This window comes from Phocoena phocoena, chromosome 8, assembly GCF_963924675.1.
Source record: "Phocoena phocoena chromosome 8, mPhoPho1.1, whole genome shotgun sequence".
NCBI lineage: Eukaryota > Metazoa > Chordata > Mammalia > Artiodactyla > Phocoenidae > Phocoena > Phocoena phocoena.
Window position 1 is genome coordinate 31735212 of NC_089226.1, and position 22413 is coordinate 31757624.

Here is a 22413-nt window from a genome sequence, read left to right on the forward strand (position 1 = left end):
ACACTGCAATTTGGCAGGGGTCAGATATCCGAGGTGAAAAAGCCCTAGATGAGAGCTGTATTCTCTTTGAAGTATATTCACAATGGGTCTTCACACCACCAGGTAAAAAAGAAATGTCAGGTAATACTGCTTTACGGGTCTGGCTTCAGGATTAGGTGAGAGTATTCTAACATCTCTGAGTATCAACATTATCATTTGTAAAATGGCCTGTTAGATTAGATCAGTGTTCTTCACACATTTTTTTTGCTCACCTACTCCCTAGATTATTTTTGAAGAGAAATGTATCCCTCCTTTATTTTTTATTATTATTTTTTGGATTTTTAAAAACATCTTTATTGGAGTATAATTGCTTTACAATGGTGTGTTAGTTTCTGCTGTATAACAAAGCGAATCAGCTATAGGTATACATATATCCCCATATCCCCTCCCTCTTGCATCTCCCTCCCACCTTCCCTATCCCAACCCTCTAGGTGGTCACAAAGCACTGAGCTGATCTCCCTGTGCTATGCGGCTGCTTCCCACTAGCCATCTATTTTACCTTTGGTAGTGTATATATGTCCATGCCACTCTCTCACGTCGTCCCAGGTTACCCTTCCCCCTCCCTGTGTCCTCAAGTCCATTCTCTACGTCTTTGTCTTTATTCCTGTCCTACCCCTAGGTTCTTCAAAACCACTTTTTAAAAAAATTTTTAGATTCCATATATATGTGTTAGCATACAGTATTTGTTTTTCTCTTTCTGACTTACTTCACTCTGTATGACAGTTTCTAGGTCCATCCACCTCACTACAAATAACTCAATTTCATTTCTTTTTATGGCTAATATTATATTGTATATATGTGCCACATCTTCTTCACCCATTCATCTGATGATGGACACTTAGTTTGCTTCCATGTCCTGGCTATTATAAACAGTGCTTCAGTGAACATTGTGATACATGTCTATTTTTGAATTATGGTTTTCTCAGGGTATATATGCCCAGTAGTGGGATTGCTGGGTCGTATGTATGGTAGCTCTTTTCAAATTTTTTAAGGAACCTCCATAGTGGCTGTATCAATTTACATTCCCATCAACAGTGCAAGAGGGTTCCCTTTCCTCTACACCCTCTCCAGCATTTATTGTTTGTAGACTTTTTGATGATGGCCATTCTGACTGGTATGAGGTAATACCAAATTGTACTTTTGATTTGCATTTCTCTAATGATTAGTGATGTTGAGCATCCTTTCATGTCTTTGTGTGCAATCTGTATATCCTCTCTGAAGAAATGTCTGTTTAGGCTTTTATCCATTTTTGGATTGGGTTGCTTGATTTTTGATATTGAGCTGCATGAGCTTTTTCTATATTTTGGAGACTAATCCTTTGTCAGTTGCTTCATTTGCAAATATTTTCTCCCATTCTGAGGGTTGTCTTTTTGTCTTGTTTATGGTTTCCTTGCTGTGCAAAATCTTTTAAGCTTCATTAGGTCCCAGTTGTTTATTTTTGTTTTTATTTCCCTTTCTCTAGGAGGTGGGTCAAAAGGGATCTTGCTGTGATTTATGTCATAGAGTGTTCTGCCTATGTTTTCCTCTGAGAGTTTTATACTGTCTGGCCTTACATTTAGTTCTTTAATCCATTTTGAGGGTTTTTTTGTGTGTATGGTGTTAGGGAGTTTTCCAATTTCATTCTTTTACATGTGGCTGTCCAGTTTTCCCAGCACCACTTATTGAAGAGGCTGTCTTTTCTCCATTGTGTATTCTTGCCTCCTTTATCAAAGATAAGGTAACCATAGATACATGGGTTTATCTCTGGGCTTTCTATCCTGCTCCAATGATCTACATTTCTGTTTTTGTTCCAGTACCATACTCTGATTACTGTAGCTTTGTAGTATAGTCTGAAGTCAGGGAGCCTGATTCCTCCAGCTCTCTTTTTCTTTCTCAAGATTGCTTTGGCTATTCGGGGTCTTTTGTGTTTCCATACAAATCGTGAAATCTTGTGTTCTAGTTCCATGAAAAATGCCACTGCTTGTTTGATAGGGATTGCATTGAATCTGTAGATTGCTTTGGGTAGTAGAGTCATTTTCACAATGTTGATTGTTCCAATCCAAGAACATGGTATACCTCTCCATCTGTTTGTGTCATTTGTAACTTCTTTCATCAGTGCCTTATAGTTTTCTGCATACAGGTCTTTTGTCTCCTTAGGTAGGTTGATTCCTAGGTATTTTATGCTTTTTGTTGCAATGGTAAATGGGAGTGTTTCCTTAATTTCTCTTTCAAATTTTTCATCATTAGCATATAGGAATGCAAGAGATTTCTGTGCATTAATTTTGTATCCTGCTACTTTACCAAATTCATTGATTAGCTCTATTGGTTAACTGGTAGCATCTTTAGGAGTCTCTATGTATAGTATCATGTCATGTGCAATCAGTGACAGTTTTACTTTTGCTTTTCTGATTTGGATTCGTTTTATTTCTTTTTCTTCTATGTTTGCTGTGGCTAAAACTTCCAAAACTATGTTGAATAATAGTGGTGAGAGTAGGCAACCTTGTCTTGTTCCTGATCTTAGTGGAAATGGTTTCAGTTTTTCACCAACATTGAGAACAATGTTGGCTGTGGATTTGTCATATATGGCCTTTATTATGTTGAGATAAGTTCTCTCTATGCCCACTTTCTGGAGGGTTTTTATCATAACTGGGTGTTGAATTTTTTCCAAAGCTTTTTCTGCATCTATCAAGATGATCATATGGTTTGTCTCCTTCAATTTGTTAATATGGTTTATCACATTGATTGATTTGCATACATTGAAGAATCCTTGCATTCCTGGGATAAATCCCACTTGATCATGGTGTATGATCCTTTAAATGTGCTGTTAGATTCTGTTTGCTAGTATTTTGTTGAGGAGGTTTGCATCTATGTTCATCAGTGATATTGGCCTGTACTTTTCTTTTTTTGTGACATCTTTGGTTTTTGTATCAGGCGGTTGTGGCCTCATAGAATGAGTTTGGGAGTGTTCCTCCCTCTGCTATATTATGCAAGAGTTTGAGAAGGATAGGTATTAGCTCTTCTCTAAATGTTTGATAGAATTTGCCTGTGAAGCCATCTGGTCCTGGGCTTTTGTTTGTTGGAAGATTTTTAATCAGTTTCAATTTCAGTGCTTGTGATTGGTCTGTTGATATTTTCTATTTCTTCCTAGTTCAGTCTCAGACGGTTGTGCTTTTCTAACAATTTGTCCATTTCTTCCAGGTTGTCCATTATATTGGCAGAGTTGCTTGTAATAATCTCTCATGATCCTTTGTATTTCTGCAGTGTCAGTTCTTACTTATCCTTTTCATTTCTAATTCTATTGATTTGAGCCTTTTCCCTTTTTTTTCTGATGAGTCTGGCTAATGGTTCATCAATTTTTTTTATCTTCTCAAAGAACCAGCTTTTAGTTTTATTGCTCTTTGCTATTGTTTCCTTCATTTCTTTTTCACTTATTTCTGATCTGATCTTTATGATTTCTTTCCTTCTGATAACTCTGGGGTTTTTTTGTTCTTTCTCTAATTTCTTTAGGTGTAAGTTTAGGTTGTTTATTTGAGATGTTTCTTGAGGTAGCATTGTATTGCTATAAACTTCCCTCTTAGAACTGCTTTTGCTGCATCCCATAGATTTTGGATCATTGTGTTTTCATTGTCATTTGCCTCTAGGTGTTTTTTGATTTCCTCTTTGATTTCTTCAGTGATGTCTTGGTTATTTAGCAACATATTGTTTATCCTCCATGTGTTTGTGTTTTTTACATTTCTTTCCCTGTACTTTATTTCTAATACCATAGCGTTGTGGTCAGAAAAGATGCTTGATATGATTTCAATTTTCTTAAATTTACTGAGGCTTGATCTGTGACCCAAGATGTGATCTATCCTGGAGAATGTTCCATGAGCACTTGAGAAGAAAGTGTATTCCATTGTTTTCAGATGGAATGTCCTATAAATATCAATTAAGTCCATCTTGTTTAATGTGTCATTTAAAGTTTGTGTTTCCTTATTTATTTTCATTTTGGATGATCTGTCCATTGGCGAATGTGGGGTGTTAAAGTCCCTTACTATTACTGTGTTACTGTTGATTTCCCCTTTTATGGCTGTTAGCATTTGCCTTATGTATTGAACTGCTCCTATGTTTGGTGCATAAATATTTACAATTGTAATATCTTTTTGGATTGATCCCTTAGTCATTATGTAGTGTCCTTCTTTGTCTCTTGTAACAGTCTTTATTTTAAAGTCTATTTTTTTCTGATATGAGAATTGCAACTCCAGCTTTCTTTTGATTTCCTTTTGCATGGAATATCTTTTTCCAACCCCTCACTTTCAGTCTGTATGTGTGCCTAGGTCTGAAGTGGGTCTCTTGTAGACAGCATATATATGGGTCTTGTTTTTGTACCCGTTCAGCCAGTCTATGTGTTTTGGTTCGAGCATTTAGTCCATTTACATTTAAGGTAATTATCAATATGTATGTTTGCATTACCATTTTCTTAATTGTTTTATGTTTATTACTGTAGGTCTTTTCCTTCTCTTGTATTTCTGCCTAGAGAAGTTCCTTTAGCATTTGCTGTAAAGCTGGTTTGGTGTTGCTGAATTCTCTTGGGTTTTGTTGTCTGTAAAGGTTTTAATTTCTCTGTCAAATCTGAATGAGATCCTTGTTGGGTAGAGTAATCTTGGTTGTATGTTTTTCCCTTTCATCACTTTCAATATGTCCTGCAAGTCCCTTCTGGCTTTCAGAATTTCTGCTGAAAAATCAGCTGTTAACCTTATGGGGATTCCCTTGTATGATATTTGTTGCTTTTCTCTTGGTGCTTTTAATATTTTTTCTTTGTATTTAATTTTTAATAGTATGATTAATATGTGTCCTGGCATGTTTCTCCTTGGATTTATACTGTATGGGGTTCTCTGCACTTCCTGGTCTTGATTGACTATTTCCTTTCCCATATTAGGGAAGTTTTCAACTATAATCTCTTCCAATATTTTTGCAGTCCCTTTCTTTTTCTCTTCTTCTTCTAGGACCCCTATAATTTGAATGTTCATGCGTTTAATGCTGTCCCAGAGGTCTCTGAGACTGTCCTTAATTCTTTTTATTCCTTTTTTCTTTTTTCTGCTCTATGGTAGTTTTTTTCACTATTTTATCTTCCAGGTCACTTTTCCGTTCTTCAACCTCATTTATTCTGCTATTGTTTCCTCTAGAGAATTTTTAATTTCATTTATTGTATTGTTCATCATTGTTTGTTTGCTCTTTAGTTCTTTTACGTCCTTGTTAAACATTTCTTGTATTTTCTCCATTCTATTTCCATGGTTTTGGATCATCTTTACTATCATTACTCTGAATTCTTTTTCAGGTAGACTGTCTATTTCCTCTTCATTTTTTGGCCTGGTGGGTTTTAACCTTGCCCTTCATCTGCTGTGTATTTTTCTGTTTTCTCATTTTGCTTAACTTACTGTGTTTAGGGTCTCTTTTTTGCAGCCTGCAGGTTCATAGTTCCCATTGTTTTTGGTGTCTGCCTCCAGTGGGTAGTGTTGGTTCAGTGGGTTGTGTAGGCTTCCTGGTGGAGGGAATTGCGGCCTGTGTTCTGGTGGATGAGGCTGGATCTTGTCTTTCTGGTGGGCAGGACTGCATCTGGTGGTGTGTTTTGGAGTGTCTGTGAACTTAGTATGATTTTAGGCAGCCTCTCTGTTAATGGATGGGGTTGTGATCCTGTCTTGCTAGTTGTTTGGCATGGGGTGTCCAGCAATGGAGCTTGCTGGTCGTTGAGTGGAGCTGGGTCCTAGTGTTGAGATGGAGATCTCTGGGAGAGTTCTCGCCGATTAATATTACAAGGGGCTGGGAGGTCTCTGGTGGGCCAATGTCCTGAATTCAGCTCTCCCACCTCAAAAGGCTCAGGCCTAACACCTAGACAGAGCACCAAGACACTGTCAGCCACACAGCTCAGAAGAAAAGGGAGGAAAGAAAAAAAGAAAAGAAAAGAATAAAATAAAGTTATTAAAATAAAAAATTAATTATTAAAATTAAAAAGTAATTTTAAAAAAGAGTAACCAAACGAATAAACACATCCATCAATGATAACAAGTGCTAAAAACTATACTAAAGAAAAAAAAATGGACAGACAGAACACTAGGACAAATGGTAAAAGAACACCTATACAGACAATATCACACAAAGAAGCATACAGATACACACTCACAAAAAGAGAAAAAGGAAAACATAGAAACAAACAAACAAAATATATATATAAATTTTAAAAAGGAAGAGAGCAACCAAATCAATAAACAAAGCTACCTATGGTAATAAGCTCTAAATACTAAACTATGATAAACATAAAACTAGAAACAAATTAGATGCAGAAAGCAAACCCCAAGTCTACAGTTGCTCCCAAAGTCCACTGCCTCAGTTTGGGGATGATTCATTGTCTATTGAGTTATTCCCCAGATGCAGGGCACATCAAATTGATTGTGGAGATTTAATCCACTGCTTCTGAGGCTGCACAGAGAGATTTCCCCTTCTCTTCTCTGTTCACATAGCTCTTGAGATTCAGCTTTGGTTTTGACCCCGCATCTGCATGTAGGTCGCCCTCTGGTGTCTGTTCTTCACCCAGACAGGAGGGGATTAAAGTAGCGGCTGATTTGGGGGCTCTGACTCACTCAGGCCAGAGGGGTACAGAACGTGGGGCGAGCCTGCAATGGCAGAGGCCAGCATGACATTGCAACAGCTTGAGGGCATTGTGTGCTCTCCCGGAGAAGTTGTCCCTGGGTCACAGGACCCTGGCAGTGATGGACTGCACTGGCTTCTGGGAGGGGAGGTGTGGATAGTGACCTGTGCTTGCACACAGGATTCTTTTTTTTTTTTAACATCTTTATTGGAGTATAATTGCTTTACAATGGTGTGTTAGTTTCTGCTTGATAACAAAGTGAATCAGTTATACATATACATATGTTCCCATATCTCTTCCCTCTTGCATCTCCATCCCTCCCACCCTCCCTATCCCATCCCTAGAGGTGGTCACAAACTACCAAGCTGATCTCCCTGTGCTATGTGGCTGCTTCCCACTAGCTATCTATTTTACGTTTGGTAGTGTATATATGTCCATGCCACTCTCTCACTTTGTCACAGCTTACCCTTCTCCCTCCCCATACCCTCAAGTCCATCCTCTAGTAGGTCTGTGTCTTTATTCCCATCTTACCCCTAGGTTCTTCATGACCTTTTTTTTTCTTTCTTAGATTCCATATATATGTGCTAGCATATGGTATTTGTTTTTCTCTTTCTGACTTACTTCACTCTGTATGACAGACTCTAGGTCCATCTACCTCACTACAAATAACTCAGTTTCATTTCTTATTATGGCTGAGTAATATTCCATCGTATATATGTGCCACATCTTCTTTATCCATTCAACTGTTGATGGACACTTAGGCTTCTTCCATGTCCTGGATATTGTAAATAGAGCTGCAATGAACATTTTGGTACATGACTGTTTTTGAATTATGGTTTTCTCAGGGTATATGCCCAGTAGTTGGATTGCTGGGTCATGTGGTAGGTCTATTTGTAGTTTTTTAAGGAACGTCCATACTGTTCTCCATAGTGGCTGTATCAATTTGCATTCCCACCAACAGTGCAAGAGGGTTCCCTTTTCTCCACACCCTCTCCAGCATTTATTGTTTCTAGATTTTTTGATGATGGCCATTCTGACCGGTGTGAGATGATATCTCATTGTAGTTTTGATTTGCATTTCTCTAATGATTAATGATGTTGAGCATTCTTTCATGTGTTTGTTGGCAATCTGTATATCTTCTTTGGAGAAATGTCTACTTAGATCTTCTGCCCATTTTTGGAGTGGGTTTTTGTTTTTTTGTTATTGAGCTGCATGAGCTGCTTGTAAATTTTGGAGATTAATCCTTTGTCAGTTACTTCATTTGCAAATACTTTTCCCATTCTGAGGGTTGTCTTTTGGTCTTGTTTATGGTTTCCTTTGCTGTGCAAAAGCTTTTAAGTTTCATTAGGTCCCATTTGTTTATTTTTGTTTTTATTTCCATTTCTCTAGGAGGTGGGTCAAAAAGAATCTTGCTGTGATTTATGTCATAGTTTTCTGCCTATGTTTTCCTCTAAGAGTTTGATAGTGTCTGACCTTACATTTAGCTCTTTAATCCATTTTGAGTTTATTTTTGTGTATGGTGTTAGGGAGTGTTCTAATTTCATTCTTTTAAATGTAGCTATCCAGTTTTCCCAGCACCACTTATTGAAGAGGCTGTCTTTTCTCCACTGTATATTCTTGCCTCCTTTATCAAAGATAAGTTGTCCATATGTGCATGGGTTTATCTGTGGGCTTTCTATCCTGTTCCATTGATCTGTATTTCTGTTTATGACACACAGGATTCTTGGTGGCTGCAGTAACAGCCTTAGCATTTCATGCCTGTCTCTGGTGTCCTAGGCTTGTGCCCATCTCTGGAACTCATTTAGGCGGTGCTGTGAATCCCCTCTCCTCGCACACCCTGAGGTCTTTTGACTCTTTGGCAGTTCCAAACTTTTTCCCGGACTCGCTCCCAGCTAGCTGTGGCACATTAGCCCCTTTCAGGCTGTGTTCATGCAGCCAACCCCAGTCCTCTCCCTGGGGTCTGACCTCCGAAGCCTAAGCCTCAGCTCCCAGCCCCACCTGCCCTGGCAGGTGAGCAGACAGGCCTCTTGGCCTGGTGAGTGCTGGTCGGCACCGATCCTCTGTTCGGGAATCTCTCCACTTTGCCCTCTGCATCTCTGTTGCTGCGCTCTCCTTCATGGCTCTGAAGCTTCCCGCCCCCTGCCCACCCCCCCGTCTCCACCAGTGAAGGGGCTTCCTAGTGTGTGGAAACTTTTCCTCCTTCACAGCTCCCTCCCAGTGGTGCAGGTCCCATGCCTATTCTTTTGTCTGTTTTTTTCTTTTTTCTTTTGCCCTACCCAGGTATGTGGGGAATTTCTTGCTTTTTGGGAAGTCAGGTCTTCTGCAAGCATTCAGTAGGTGTTCTGTAGGAGTTGTTCCATATGTAGATGTATTTCTGATGTATTTTTGGGGAGAAAGGTGATCTCCACATCTTACTCCTCCACCATCTTGAAGGTCCCCCCCCCCTTTATTTTTTTATTTTATTTATTTATTTTTTGTGGTACGTGGGCCTCTCACTGCTGTGGCCTCTCCCGTTGTGGAGCACAGGCTCCAGACGCTCAGGCTCAGCGGCCGTGGCTCAAGGACCCAGCCACTCCACGGCATGTGGGATCTTCCCGGACCAGGGCACGAACCCGTGTCCCCTGCATCGGCAGGCAGACTCTCAACCACTGCGCCACCAGGGAAGCCCCCCGCCCTTTATTTTTAAGTTGACATCTGAAATTTTTTGTCATGTCTTTAAGTTGTGGTGAACAATGCAATTTCCAGCACATTACAAATATTAACATTTTTAGAAGCAGTCTTGCCTCACTTTTTATTTATATCCAAAGGAATTTAAATATTGTAATGATTTTTTATTCAATATCATCCACTTTAAAACCACACTCTTCAGTCAGAATTTTATCATCGCTTTTTCTCCTTGAAGTTGTATTTGCCCCTTTCCCTAAAGCATTTTACTCTAAAGTAAAATGTATTTGTGCTGGACACCAGTGTGTTGGTGTCGATTCCCCTTCACTGAAGATGTTCTTGCTCCTGCTGCAGGGCAGGCTCTCTGCAGGCAGCCTTCAGGAGTCAGCCCCTTGCTTATGATCAGCTACAGACAGCCACCTTGTTCAAGGTCATGCCCCTTCTTAGGATGCACATGTTCAATGACTGATCGATGTGGGAATATGAATACCTGGACATCTTTGTCCAGCCCAGGACAATCCTGAAAGGCTATTCTGACTCCAGAGCTGCCCATTGGGTCAGCTGAGGCTGTCCTTGAGCTAGCATTGAGGGGCAGCTTCTCCCTCTGCCTACTCCAGCTTCCTTGTCCTCCCTGCTACAGATATTGATCCCAAGAGAACATTCCTTAATAACCATCTAGCATGCTAAATTCCATTTCAGTTTCTGTTACCTAGAATCTGGCTATATTTACAAGTCTTTTATTAATCACTGCCAAACTTGCCTTGATTAAGAATGTGTGTGTGTGTGTGTGTGTGTGTGTGTGTATAGTGCTTAAAAATATTTATTTCCTATGACAAGCTGTACATGTTAAGAAAATTCTTCAAGAGTAATTTACTATTATAATTATTAGTAGTATCAATTGAGCCTAACAACATCATTACAAACTTTTATAAATAATACATACCTAAGCATAAAATTTTACTTGAAATACAACTTTTAGTGCTATGGGATGTTAAAACATTAGGTCATGGATCTACGGATGAATCAATTATTTCCAGAATGAGTCAGGGCTCACTCTCAGTTTTATTTACATTTCTTGTTTTTAGACAAGTTCTGAGAAACCTCAGGATGGGGATGATAAAAAATGGAATTTCCCTATATTATTTAAACTCTTTCCAAGTTACAACTCCTAAATCTCACACTGATCTTTTGTCCAAGTTAATTCTAATGATACCAGCTGGAAACTCAGTTAGGCTCATCTTTAATTTTGTTCAACTATAAACCATTTGACTTGCCAAATCTTTGTTACCCAGCTATTAGAATCTTTCACTATTGTCTCTTTGTTTGGAGCCCCAGAGATTTTTTTTTACTGCTCAGAGATATTCTTCATCTTGTTTTAGGATGAATGAGTGATGTCTCTCATTCATAAAATAAGAGAAAAATAACTGTAAATAGGGAGGTGGAGACAGAGTACTAGCGGGACCTCACCACGGGCTAATTCTCAATTCCATGAAAGAGTCCACTGAGAAATTGATGATGCAACTGATTTATTTAAAACGATCCTATGTCTGCCTTTGGAAAGTCTTCACATACCCTAGAGTTTGAAGTCCCTGTCCTACACGATTTCTGATATCCTATCATTTTATTTTGGTTATTATTTTCCTCTTTAACTACATCTCATAACATGTGCACAACAAACTTATAACATTGACATAAGGTTGTTTCCAAGCTGATTTTAGGATTCATTCCACAAACTTGTTGAGGGCATATCATTCTAGGAATTAGGGATACAGCAAATCCCTGTCCTTGAAGAAACTTACATTCATGTGGAAAGCAGAGAGATAAGATAATAAACAATAAAATTAATAACTAAGTAAATTGTATATTATATTAAAAGGTGATGAGTTCTGTAGAAAAATTCAAAAAAAAAGTTTAAATACAGTAGACAAACAGGGAATTTGTACTGTACTCGGGTGCAATTTTCAAAAAAGGGAGAAAGTCTATTGAGAAGGTGACATCTGAATCTTTGCTTCAGCAAAAGGATTAGTTTTAGCTATTACTTTTTCTCCTAAGACCAATGCAATATTAATGCACTGTTGAGTTGTCCCTGGATCCTGGGACCCTGGCAGTGGCGGGCTGCACAAGCTCCCTGGAAGAGAGGTGTGGATAGTGACCTGTGCTCGCACACAGGCTTCTTGGTGGCGGCAGCAACAGCCTTAGCGTCTTATTCCCGTCTCTGGGGTCCGTGCTTTTAGCCGCGGCTCGCGCCCGTCTCTGGAGTTCCTTTAAGCAGCGCTCTTAATCCCTTCTCCTCGCGCACCAGGAAACAAAGAGGGAAGAAAAAGTCTCTTGCCTCTTCGGCAGGTCCAGACTTTTCCCCGGACTCCTTTCCGGCTAGCCGTGGTGCACTAGCCACCTGCAGTCTGTGTTCACGCCGCCAGTCCTCTCCCAGCCTGAGCCTCAGCTCCCAGCCCCGCCCGCCCCGGCGGGTGAACAGACAAGCCTCTGGAGCTGGTACAGCTGGGTTCCCTCCCTGTTGGTTGTTTGGACTGAGGCAGCCCAGCACTGGAGCCTATGCTGCTCTTTGGTGGAGCTAATGGTGGACTCCAGGAAGGTTCACACCAAGGAGTACTTCCCAGAACTTCTGCTCACAGTGTCCTTGTCCTCATGGTGAGCCACAGACACCCCCCGCCTCTGCAGGAGACCCTCCCACACTAGCAGAGCCGTGTGGATGAAAGGCTCTTGGTGCTCCAGCCCAGGAGGCAGGGCTCTGCCTCTGAGGTAGGAGAGCCAACTTCAGGAAACTGATCAACAAGAGACCTCCCAGCTCCACATAATATTAAACGGTGGACATCTCCCAGAGACCTCCATCTTAACACCAGCACCCAGCTTCACTCAACGACCAGCAAGCCACAGTGCTGGACAACCTATGCCAAACAACTAGCAAAACAGGAACACAACCCCACCCATTAGCAGAGAGGCTGCCTAAAATCATAACAAGGCCACAGACACCCCAAAACACACCACCAGACGTGAATCTGCCCACTAGAGAGACAAGACCGAGCCTCATCCAGCACAACACAGGCACTAGTCCCCTCCACCAGGAAGCCTACACAACCCGCTGAAACAACCTTAGCCACTGGAGACAGACATCAAAAACAACGGGAACTACGAGCGTGCAGCCTGCAAAAAGGAGACCCCAAACACAGTAAGATAAGCAAAATGAGAAGACAGAAAAACACACAGCAGATGAAGGAGCAAGATAAAAACCCACCAGACCTAACAAATGAAGAGGAAATAGGCAATCTACCTGAAAAAGAATTCAGAATAATGATAGTAAGGATGATCCGAAATCTTGGAAGTAGAATAGACAAAATGCAAGAAACAGTTAACAAGGACCTAGAAGACATAAAGATGAAACAAGCAACGATGAACAACGCAATAAATGAAATTAAAAGTACTCTAGATAGGATCAATAGCAGAATAACTGAGGCAGAAGAACGGATAAGTGACCTGGAAGATAAAGTAGTGGAAATAACTACTGCAGAGCAGAATAAAGAAAAAAGAATGAAAAGAACTGAAGACAGTCTCAGAGAGCTCTGGGACAACATTAAACGCACCAACATTCGAATTATAGGGGTTCCAGAAGAAGAAGAAAAAAAGAAAGGGACTGAGAAAATATTTGAAGAGATTATAGTTGAAAACTTCCCTAATATGGGAAAGGAAATAGTTAATCAAGTCCAGGAAGCACAGAGAGTCCCATACAGGATAAATACAAGGAGAAATACGCCAAGACACATATTAATCAAACTATCAAAAATTAAATACAAAGAAAGCATATTAAAAGCAGCAAGGGAAAAACAACAAATAACACACAAGGGAATCCCCATAAGGTTAACAGCTGATCTCTCAGCAGAAACCCTACAAGCCAGAAGGGAGTGGCAGGACATACTGAAAGTGATGAAGGAGAAAAACCTGCAACCAAGACTACTCTACCCAGCAAGGATCTCATTCAGATTTGATGGAGAAATTAAAACCTTTACAGACAAGCAAAAGCTGAGAGAGTTCAGCACCACCAAACCAGCTTTACAACAAATGCTAAAGGAACTCCTCTAGATAAGAAATGCAAAAGAAGGAAACGACCTATAATAACGAACCCAAAACAATATAGAAAATGGGAATAGGAACATACATATCGATAATTACCTTAAATGTAAATGGACTAAATGCTCCCACCAAAAGACACAGATTGGCTGAATGGATACAAAAACAAGACCCTTATATATGCTGTCTACAAGAGACCCACCTCAGACCTAGAGACACATACAGACTGAAAGTAAGGGGATGGAAAAAGATATTCCATGCAAATGGAAACCAAAAGAAAGCTGGAGTAGCAATTCTCATATCAGACAAAATAGACTTTAAAATAAGGACTATTAAAAGGGATAAAGAAGGACACTACATAATGATCAAGGGATCGATCCAAGAAGAAGATATAACAATTGTAAATATTTATGCACCCAACATAGGAGCACCTCAATACGTAAGGCAAATACTAACAGCCATAAAAGGGGAAATAGACAGTAACACATTCATAGTAGGGGACTTTAACACCCCACTTTCACCCATGGACAGATCATCCAAAATGAAAATAAATAAGGAAACACAAGCTTTAAATGATACATTAAACAAGATGGACTTAATTGATATTTATAGGACACTCCATCCAAAAACAACAGATTACACATTTTTCTCAAGTGCTCATGGAACATTCTCCAGGATAGATCATATCTTGGGTCACAAATCAAGCCTTGGTAAATTTAAGAAAATTGAAATTGTATCAAGTATCTTTTCTGACCACAACGCCATGAGACTAGATATCAATTACAGGAAAAGATCTGTAAAATATACAAGCACATGGAGGCTAAACAATACACTACTTAATAATGAAGTGATCACTGAAGAAATTAAAGAGGAAATAAAAAAATACCTAGAAACAAATGACAATGGAGACACAACGACCCAAAACCTATGGGATGCAGCAAAAGCAGTTCTAAGGGGGAAGTTTATAGCAATACAAGCCCACCTTAAGAAGCAGGAAACATCTCGAATAAACAACCTAACCTTGCACCTCAAGCAATTAGAGAAAGAAGAACAAAAAAGCCCCAAAGCTAACAGAAGGAAAGAAATCATAAAAATCAGATCAGAAATAAATGAAAAAGAAATGAAGGAAACGATAGCAAAGATCAATAAAACTAAAAGCTGGTTCTTTGAGAAGATAAACAAAATAGATAAACCACTAGCTAGACTCATCAAGAAAAAAAGGGAGAAGACTCAAATCAATAGAATTAGAAATGAGAAAGGAGAAATAACAACTGACACTGCAGAAATAAAAAAAATCATGAGAGATTACTACAAGCAACTCTATGCCAATAAAATGGACAATCTGGAAGAAATGGACAAATTCTTAGAAATGCACAACCTGCCAAGACTGAATCAGGAAGAAATAGAAAATATGAACAGACCAATCACAAGCACTGAAATTGAAAGTGTGATTAAAAATCTTCCAACAAACAAAAGCCCAGGACCAGATGGCTTCACAGGTGAATTCTATCAAACGTTTAGAGAAGAGCTAACACCTATCCTTCTCGAACTCTTCCAAAATATAGCAGAGGGAGGAACACTCCCAAATTCCTTCTACGAGGCCACCATCACCTTGATACCAAAACCAGACAAGGATGTCACAAAGAAAGAAAACTACAGGCCAATATCACTGATGAACATAGATGCAAAAATCCTCAACAAAATACTAGCAAACAGAATCCAACAGCACATTAAAAGGATCATACACCATGATCAAGTGGGGTTTATTCCAGGAATGCAAGGATTCTTCAATATACGCAAATCTATCAATGTGATAAACCATATTAACAAATTGAAGGAGAAAAACCATATGATCATCTCAATAGATGCAGAGAAAGCTTTTGACAAAATTCAACACCCATTTATGATAAAAACCCTCCAGAAAGTGGGCATAGAGGGAACTTTCCTCAACATAATAAAGGCCATATATGACAAGCCCACAGCAAACATCATCCTCAATGGTGAAAAACTGAAAGCATTTCCACTAAGATCAGGAACAAGACAAGGTTGCCCACTCTCACCACTCTTATTCAACATAGTTTTGGAAGTTTTAGCCACAGCAATCAGAGAAGAAAAGGAAATAAAAGGAATCCACATCGGAAAAGAAGAAGTAAAGCTGTCACTGTTTGCAGATGACATGATACTATACATAGAGAATCCTAAAGATGCTACCAGAAAACTACTAGAGCTAATCAATGATTTTGGTAAAGTAGCAGGATACAAAATTAATGCACAGAAATCTCTGGCATTCCTATATACTAATGATGAAAAATCTGAAAGTGAAATCAAGAAAACACTCCCATTTACCATTGCAACAAAACGAATAAAATATCTAGGAATAAACCTACCTAAGGATACGAAAGACCTGTATGCAGAAAATTATAAGACACTGATGAAAGAAATTAAAGATGATACAAATAGATGGAGAGATATACCATGTTCTTGGATGGGAAGAATCAACATTGTGAAAATGACTCTACTACCCAAAGCAATCTACAGATTCAATGCAATCCCTATTAAACTACCACTGGCATTTTTCACAGAACTAGAACAAAAAATTTCGCAATTTGTATGGAAACACAAAAGACCCCGAATAGCCAAAGCAATTTTGAGAACGAAAAAAGGAGCTGGAGGAATCAGGCTCCCTGACTTCAGACTATACTACAAAGCAACAGTAATCAAGACAGTATGGTACTGGCACAAAAACAGAAAGATAGATCAGTGGAACAGGATAGAAAGCCCAGAGATAAACCCATGCACATATGGACACCTTATCTTTGATAAAGGAGGCAGGAATGTACAGTGGAGAAAGGACAGCCTCTTCAATAAATGGTGCTGGGAAAACTGGACAGGTACATGTAAAAGTATGAGATTAGATCACTCCCTAACACCATACACAAAAATAAGCTCAAAATGGATTAAAGACCTAAATGTAAGGCCAGAAACTATCAAACTCTTAGAGGAAAACATAGGAAGAACACTCTATGACATAAATCACAGCAAGATCCTTTCTGACCCACCTCCTAGAGTAATGGAAATAAAAACAAAAATAAACAAATGGGACCTAATGAAACTTCAAAGCTTTTGCACAGCAAAGGAAACCATAATCAAGACCAAAAGACAACCCTCAGAATGGGAGAAAACATTTGCAAATGAAGCAACTGACAAAGGATTAATCTCCAAAATTTACAAGCAGCTCATGCAGCTCAATAACAAAAAAACAAACAACCCCATCCAAAAATGGGCAGAAGACCTAAACAGACATTTCTCCAAAGAAGATATACAGAATGCCAACAAACACATGAAAGAATGCTCAACCTCATTAATCATTAGAGAAATGCAAATCAAAACTACAATGAGATATCATCTCACACCAGTCAGAATGGCCATCATCAAAAAATCTAGAAACAATAAATGCTGGAGAGGGTGTGGAGAAAAGGGGACACTCTTGCACTGCTGGTGGGAATGTGAATTGGTTCAGCCACTATGGAGAACAGTATGGAGGTTCCTTAAAAAACTACAAATAGAATTACCATATGACCCAGCAATCCCACTACTGGGCATATACCCTGAGAAAACCAAAATTCAAAAGGAGTCATGTACCAAAATGTTCATTGCAGCTCTATTTACAATAGCCCGGAGATGGAAAGAACCTAAGCGCCCATCATCGGACGAATGGATAAAGAAGATGTGGCACATATACACAATGGAATATTACTCAGCCTTAAAAAGAAATGAAATTGAGATATTTGTAATGAGATGGATAGACCTAGAGTCTGTCATACAGAGTGAAGTAAGTCAGAAAGACAAAGACAGATACCGTATGCTAACACATATATATGGAATTTGAGGGGAAAAAATGTCATGAAGAACCTAGGGATAAGACAGGAATGGAGGCGCAGACCTACTGGAGAGCGGACTTGGGGATATGGGGAGGGGGAAGGGTGAGTTTTGACAGGGCGAGAGAGAGTCATGGACATATACACACTAACAAACGTGGTGGGGTGGATAGCTGGGGGGAAGCAGCCGCAAGGCACAGGGATATTAGCTCGGGGCTTTGGGACAGCCTGGAGGGGTGGGAGGGGGAGAGTGGGAGGGAGGGAGATGCAGGAGGGAAGACACATGGGAGCACATGTATATGTATAGCTGATTCACTGTGTTATAAATCAGAAACTAACACACCATTGTAAAGCAATTATACCCCAATAAAGATGTTAAAAAAAAAAAAAAAAAAAAATATTAATGCACTGTTGATGTCTGATTTATAACTGTTAGTCTTCTCTGGAGCTCACTCTTATACTACTGTGAATACAAAGCCATTAACCAATTTGGTTTCAGTGAATTTTGTTTTAGTGTAAATGTTCTACTTGAAATTTATTCATATTTAATATCACCAACTTTGAGAAGACTACTTCTTTAAATGTCTGTAAATTGTGGCTATCTTTTAATAAATCTGCGCTCCTCACAAAGCAAATTATGATGGAGAAGGGATTGGAGAAGATATCAGTTTGAAAATGACAGTAAACTTTGAAAATGAAAACAAGTGTGGACAGATAGGCCCTCTCGGCACTTCGCAAATGCAAGTTGTCACTGCTAGTTAGAAAAAAATATTTATTTTCAGACAATGACCTTCTTGTAAAATTTACACTGTACCATTGTTCTATAACTGGGAATAAATACAATCTTGCACTGTTAGCCTACAATTTTCCATTTCTTTTAAGCTTCCATCTTCCTGCTCTTGTTAATAGAGACAGAATTGGGACGTGAGACCAGTGGTTCTCAAACCATGGATCTTGAACCAGCAGAATCAACAATATCTAGCAACTTGCTGGAAACAAACTCTCAGGCTTCACTCAAGACCTACTGAAACTCAGGTGATGGGAATCAGAATCTGTGTTTTATATGATTGTTTATAATTTCCTTTGCTGTGCAAAAGCTTTTAAGTTTCATTAGGTCTCATTTGTTTACTTTTGTCTTTATATTCATTTCTCTAGGATATGGGTGAAAAAGGATCTTGCTGTGATTTATGTCATAGAGTGTTCTGCCTACGTTAGGTGCAAGAGGGAGGGGATATGGGGATATATGTATACATATAGCTGATTCACTTTATTATACAGCAGAAACTAACACAACCTTGTAAAGCAATTATACTTCAATAAAGATGTTTAAAAAAAATAATGAATGAGGAAATTAATGAAGGCCCAAAGTGTGAAAACATAAAGAGAACACTGGACAATATCACAATTAAAGAATCCTTTTCAGTAAAAAGCAACATAAATAACATGAACAAATATAGGTGAAAATTTAGGAGAAGCTGTTTGCAATATCTAAACCAATAGGAGATGAATAACTAAAATATTTAAGAAACCTCTGAAGTTAATAAGAAAAAGGCCAGAAACTCAACAGGAAAAGAAGACTATAATCATTTCACAGAGCAAAAACATAGCATAGCTAATAAATATATTTGGAGATGTATAATCTTATTTGTAATAAAAAATGTGAATCAAAATAAATTAAAACAACAACAAAACAATTAGATGGGCAAAATTTAGAAAGTTACATAACCTCAGCCATTGATGAAAATGTGAGGAAAAAGGAACACTCATACAGTATTGGAGGGAGCAGTAAACTGCTACACTCTGGACAGTGTGAAATGAAGTATTCCCTACAAACCAGCAATCCCATACCTGGTTTAGTTTACACAGAGAGCCCATACATGAGCATATTCACTCCAACACTGTTTGTGGTAATTTAAATTTAGAGGCAAACCACGTGTTTGCCACTAAGAGAATGGATAAGTTACATGTGGTGTGCATGATAACATGGGATAACATGCAACAGTGAAAAGTAACAAACTACTCTGACATAAAGCAATAGATTAAAAAAAAAGTTGATTGAAAAACAGTAAGAGGCTTCTGCACACGGCCCCGCGGCTGAGGTGCGGGAAGGCGTTTTGTACCAGGAACTCTGGTCTGAAGGGCCGGCGGGGAGCACGCTGTGAGCCGGTAAAACCAGATGAAGCACAAAGGAGAAAAAAGGAAAGAGATCTTCACATAAACAGATTCTTACTGGCTGGTGTGAAGAGTCATTCCAAGGAACAATGGTCAGAAGCGCCAGGCGCAAGGCCTCTGCACACAGCCGCCTATGAGCAAGTGAAACGACCAAGGACAAAGAAAAAAAAAAGAAGGAGAACGGAAAAGGGAAAATGTGAGTACAGAGAAAGTGGCACTGATTTCCATCACAAAAAGAGATACTACAAAGCTCTGGAGAAAAGTCACACCACAGCATAGGCTGATCCTGGCCGTGTGGATGAAAGGCTCTTGGTGCTCCAGCCCAGGAGGCAGGGCTCTGCCTCTGAGGTAGGAGAGCCAACTTCAGGACACTGATCAACAAGAGACCTCCCAGCTCCACATAATATTAAACGGTGGAAATCTCCCAGAGACCTCCATCTTAACACCAGCACCCAGCTTCACTCAACGACCAGCAAGCCACAGTGCTGGACAACCTATGCCAAACAACTAGCAAAACAGGAACACAACCCCACCCATTAGCAGAGAGGCTGCCTAAAATCATAACAAGGCCACAGACACCCCAAAACACACCACCAGACGTGAACCTGCCCACTAGAGAGACAAGATCCAGCCTCATCCAGCACAACACAGGCACTAGTCCCCTCCACCAGGAAGCCTACACAACCCGCTGATACAACCTTAGCCACTGGAGACAGACGTCAAAAACAACGGGAACTACGAACGTGCAGCCTGCAAAAAGGAGACCCCAAACACAGTAAGATAAGCAAAATGAGAAGACAGAAAAACACACAGCAGATGAAGGAGCAAGATAAAAACCCACCAGACCTAACAAATGAAGAGGAAATAGGCAATCTACCTGAAAAAGAATTCAGAATAATGATAGTAAGGATGATCCGAAATCTTGGAAGTAGAATGGACAAAATGCAAGAAACAGTTAACAAGGACCTAGAAGACATAAAGATGAAACAAGCAACGATGAACAACGCAATAAATGAAATTAAAAGTACTCTAGATAGGATCAATAGCAGAATAACTGAGGCAGAAGAACGGATAAGTGACCTGGAAGATAAAGTAGTGGAAATAACTACTGCAGAGCAGAATAAAGAAAAAAGAATGAAAAGAACTGAGGACAGTCTCAGAGAGCTCTGGGACAACATTAAACGCACCAACATTCGAATTATAGGGGTTCCAGAAGAAGAAGAAAAAAAGAAAGGGACTGAGAAAATATTTGAAGAGATTATAGTTGAAAACTTCCCTAATATGGGAAAGGAAATAGTTAATCAAGTCCAGGAAGCACAGAGAGTCCCATACAGGATAAATACAAGGAGAAATACGCCAAGACACATATTAATCAAACTATCAAAAATTAAATACAAAGAAAGCATATTAAAAGCAGCAAGGGAAAAACAACAAATAACACACAAGGGAATCCCCATAAGGTTAACAGCTGATCTCTCAGCAGAAACCCTACAAGCCAGAAGGGAGTGGCAGGACATACTGAAAGTGATGAAGGAGAAAAACCTGCAACCAAGACTACTCTACCCAGCAAGGATCTCATTCAGATTTGATGGAGAAATTAAAACCTTTACAGACAAGCAAAAGCTGAGAGAGTTCAGCACCACCAAACCAGCTTTACAACAAATGCTAAAGGAACTCCTCTAGATAAGAAATGCAAAAGAAGGAAACGACCTATAATAACGAACCCAAAACAATATAGAAAATGGGAATAGGAACATACATATCGATAATTACCTTAAATGTAAATGGACTAAATGCTCCCACCAAAAGACACAGATTGGCTGAATGGATACAAAAACAAGACCCTTATATATGCTGTCTACAAGAGACCCACCTCAGACCTAGAGACACATACAGACTGAAAGTAAGGGGATGGAAAAAGATATTCCATGCAAATGGAAACCAAAAGAAAGCTGGAGTAGCAATTCTCATATCAGACAAAATAGACTTTAAAATAAGGACTATTAAAAGGGATAAAGAAGGACACTACATAATGATCAAGGGATCGATCCAAGAAGAAGATATAACAATTGTAAATATTTATGCACCCAACATAGGAGCACCTCAATACGTAAGGCAAATACTAATAGCCATAAAAGGGGAAATAGACAGTAACACATTCATAGTAGGGGACTTTAACACCCCACTTTCACCCATGGACAGATCATCCAAAATGAAAATAAATAAGGAAACACAAGCTTTAAATGATACATTAAACAAGATGGACTTAATTGATATTTATAGGACACTCCATCCAAAAACAACAGAATACACATTTTTCTCAAGTGCTCATGGAACATTCTCCAGGATAGATCATATCTTGGGTCACAAATCAAGCCTTGGTAAATTTAAGAAAATTGAAATTGTATCAAGTATCTTTTCTGACCCCAACGCCATGAGACTAGATATCAATTACAGGAAAAGATCTGTAAAATATACAAGCACATGGAGGCTAAATAATACACTACTTAATAATGAAGTGATCACTGAAGAAATCAAAGAGGAAATAAAAAAATACCTAGAAACAAATGACAATGGAGACACAACGACCCAAAACCTATGGGATGCAGCAAAAGCAGTTCTAAGGGGGAAGTTTATAGCAATACAAGCCCACCTTAAGAAGCAGGAAACATCTCGAATAAACAACCTAACCTTGCACCTCAAGCAATTAGAGAAAGAAGAACAAAAAAGCCCCAAAGCTAGCAGATGGAAAGAAATCATAAAAATCAGATCAGAAATAAATGAAAAAGAAATGAAGGAAATGATAGCAAAGATCAATAAAACTAAAAGCTGGTTCTTTGAGAAGATAAACAAAATAGATAAACCACTAGCCAGACTCATCAAGAAAAAAAGGGAGAAGACTCAAATCAATAGAATTAGAAATGAGAAAGGAGAAATAACAACTGACACTGCAGAAATAAAAAAAATCATGAG

The 22413-nt window shown here is 39.1% G+C and overlaps 1 protein-coding gene across 3 annotated transcripts in view; it reads right to left on the reverse strand.

Moving 5' to 3' along the window:
* The window catches only part of FOLH1 (folate hydrolase 1), a 76654-nt gene that overhangs the window by 38656 nt on the left and 15585 nt on the right, over positions 1-22413 (reverse strand). The gene's annotated exons all lie outside the window — the stretch shown is intronic.